Source organism: Lactuca sativa, chromosome 7 (assembly GCF_002870075.4).
Source record: "Lactuca sativa cultivar Salinas chromosome 7, Lsat_Salinas_v11, whole genome shotgun sequence".
Classification (NCBI taxonomy): domain Eukaryota; kingdom Viridiplantae; phylum Streptophyta; class Magnoliopsida; order Asterales; family Asteraceae; genus Lactuca; species Lactuca sativa.
The window spans coordinates 13,653,315-13,657,277 of NC_056629.2; positions in this window are offsets into that span (position 1 = coordinate 13,653,315).

Consider the following 3,963-nt stretch of genomic DNA (forward strand, 5'->3'; position numbering starts at 1 on the left):
AATGTGGATTGAGCTGAAGGAAGCGGAGTTAGTTAGAACTAGGGATGAATGTATTTATTTGCAAAGAGACAATTTAAAGTTGTTAAAACAAAGAAATGTTTTCTGTTTAATTGTGAAACGTCTTTATACTAATATTGCTCAATTACATTTAAGCTATGAAATTGGAAAGAAAATTCATAAAATGATTTTGCCCTTTCTTGAATTTAAGGAAGATGAAGTTATAGCAGAATGTGAATCAGAGGTGTCCTCTGAAGAGACATCAAGTTCGTATAGGCTAGATTTGGATAAGATAGAAACCTTCATCGATTCTAAGGAACATAAGAGTTTGTTAAAAAATATCTTAGATGAAAATGATAGGCAAAAGATTAAAACTGAAACTATACAAACATTCGATCTGTCAAATGCCAAAATTGTTCAAGATAATAAAATAAACTTAGATAATTCGTCTGAATTTGATGTGGAAAGCGAGATGAGTGAAATCTCAGTAGAGGATGAAGTTGATTGCTTGAAGTTTATGAACCATGAAACCGAGAATGAAAAACCTCTTGTATTAGAAAACTCCCTTGAGTTTGCTCGTCTGTCAAAAGAACAGAAACCAAAACTCAAGGAAAAGGCCTTGGTCTATCAAAAGGTTCAGACCGTGCCAAATCAGGTTTATGCTGTGACTGGGGTCACTCAAAGGCAAACGGCAGAATTAAGAATCATAGTTGACGAAGATAACGCTGAAGGATGCGAAGACTATTTCTGGTCTGCTCCTATTGACAACGCAGATGAGACTGTAGGACTATCTGAGAAAACCACATGGAGAGTCAAAGGTAGATACATACCATAGCCCATCCACAAACCCTCTAGTTTCGATATTCCAAGCTCAAATGGAACCAAAGATGTTCCTGAGGAACCAGTGATTGAACCCGATGTTCCAATCAAGAGGGAAGAACCGAAAGCTCAAACTAAGAAGAGTACATAATCTAAAAAGAAACGTACGACAACTGCAACTCAGAAGGAGAAACCAAAGGCCAGCTTCAATATTTACAAATCTCAGAAGGAGCTAGCTGAACAGAAACGCTTGAGAAATCAGAGATTTGCCTTGAATCTGAATGAAAGGAAAAAGCATTGGAATTCTCAAAATCCCAACTATGAGCCTCTCAGGAAAGGATCCATGGGCAAGGGAAAGGAAAAAGTTGAAGGAAAATTTCATTCCAAATTCCTACTATTCCAAATCCCAGAACCGACAGTCATGTCTCGGTCCTGAACCCACTTTTGGTCCTCGACCTAGACTCAGTCCTCGACATAGATTCGGTCCTCAACCCAAATTTGATCCCAATCCTAGTAATGGATCCTCCAAGTCCCAAGTTGAAACAAATTCTTTAAAGGAAATCAGTGGAAAAGGAAAGCTGGAATCAGACTTTGAGAAGGAAAATAAGAAATCCTCTACTAAACCTAGGAATCAAACGAAAAATCCTAAACCATCAAAAACAACCCCAACTGATACACTAAAATTTAAAGAAGATAAAACAAAAATCAAGGTGTATACCATTAAAAGAAAAGATCAAACCACTCTCATTAAACGAACCTTTTTAGTTGATGTTTCTGCAGTTATTACTTTCTTTGTGAAAAACTCACCAGGACCCAAGAAACTTTGGGTTCCTAAATCTGCTTGAATTTGCAGGTAATCAGTGACGAGCAGTTTGACGACGAATGGTATATAGACAGTGGTTGCTCGCTTCACTTGACAGGGAGGAAGGAGGAGCTAAAAGAGTGATGGTCCCTGAAAGATGGTGGGTCTGTGAAGTTTGGAAACAATTCCTATGGAACAATCAAAGGATACGGCATGATAACTAATGGAGACTTCTCGATCAGAAAGGTGGCTTATGTAGAAGGATTGCAACACAATCTCATCAGCGTGTCACAATTAGTTGTAGGCACGGGTTTGAAGGTATTATTCGATGATGAGGGGTCTGAGATAGTGGAAAAACAATCCAAGAAGGTACTGCTGAAATCTGCACGAAAGGGAGAGATGTACCCTCTGAATCTTAACCCAATTCGAGGGACACCAGCTGTTTGTCTGCTGTCAAAGACAAACACCGATGAAAGCTGGTTATGGCATCGACGTCTATCACACCTGAATTTCAAAGACATCAACAAATTAGTGATTGGTGATCACATTCGAGGCCTTCCTCTTCTCAAGTTCGAAAAGGAGCATTTATGTGCAGCATGTGAGATGGGTAAACAGAGCAGAAGAAGCCACCCTACATGCATCAATACTAAGATAGTGGAAGCACTTGAACTGTTACACATTGATTTATGTGGACCTTCTGATATAGAGAGTATCGGTAGAAGTAAGTACATTCTTGTTATTGTAGATAATTTTTCACGCTTCACTTGGGTTTTCTTTCTTAAGCAGAAATCAGATGCTACTCCCAAGTTGAAGGCTTTCATCAAGCAAATAGAAGTACAACTAAAGAAAACGGTCAGAAACATCAGAAGTGACAATGGTCTGGAATTCAAGAACAAGGATTTTGAGGACTTTCTGGCTGATAAGGGGATAAATCACAATTTTTCGGCCCCTTATACACCACAGCAGAATGGGATTGTTGAAAGACGAAACCGCTCGTTATGTGAAGCAGCCAGAACCATGTTAAGTTTTGCTTCCCTACCTTTATACTTCTGGGCTGATGCAATTGCCGCTGCATGCTATACTCAGAATCGGTCCTTGCTCAACAAGAGATTCTCCATAACTCCTTATGAGATCATAAACCATAGGAAGCCGAATGTTAAATTTTTCCATATCTTCGGTTCAAGGTGCTTCATTTTTAATTCCAAATAGAACCGAAATAAGTTTGATGTTAAAGCCGATGAGGGCATATTTCTGGGTTACTCTCTATCATCAAAAGCATACAGGGTGTTGAATAAGCGTTCCAAAACAATTGAAGAAACCTATTATGTCACCTTTGATGACAATTATATGCAGAAGGTTCAAAGGACTGAAAGTGCCTTAGGAGACATATTCCTAGAATCTGGACAGGTCTCGGTTCCAATATCCAACCTGTTTGAGGAATACATTCGGCTATTCGATGAACCAGAAAAGGCAATTCATTCAGAGGCAACGACAGCAGATAACAAACTCGATAATCTCAAGATGGTTATAGACGAAGCTACTAAATAGATGGAAAACGAACCACCAAGTACTAAGTCCTCAACATGCTCTCCAAACAAAGATTCAACGTTCCAGGGGGAGAGCACTACCACTTCCAAGACAACCGAAGTTTCTGTTGAGGGGGAGAATCCAAGTTCATCTCCTACATCTAAAGGTTCAGATGATAGGGAAAACACCTATCCAAAACAAACAAGTGATAGTCAAATCGAGGGGGAGAAACAAACTTCCACAAGAAATGCAGACTCTGATGCTGACAGAGATTTCACTTCGCCAGTCGAGGGGGAGAAGGAGAAAGAAAGTGATAGTTCTACAGAAGAAGGCGAGGGTGATTTGTTAGATGTTGACATAGAAGTAGAAGCTGAATGTAATCCAGAATATGATCCAAGCTATAATCCATTAGCAAAATGGACAAAAGACCATCCCAAAGAACAAATTATTGGTGAGACCTCAGAAAGTGTTCTTACTCGATCTCAACTAAAGGCGAAACAAACTGCATTATTCTCTAAAGTGGAATTTTGTATGTTCAATTCGTTTATTTCCAAAATTGACCCGAAAACTGTAAATGTTGCACTTGATCATTCAGAGTGGGTTCAAGCAATGCAGGATGAGCTCCATGAGTTCGAACGCAACAGATTTTGGAGGTTGATTCCTACACCGAAAGATGCTTCTGTTGTCGGCCTGAAATGGGTGTTTAGAAATAAGCTGGACAAAGAAGGGAATGTCATTCGTAACAAGGCTCGGTTGGTTGTAAAATGTTATTGTCAAGAAGAAGGGATAGATTATGAAGAAACCTTTGCTCCAGTAGC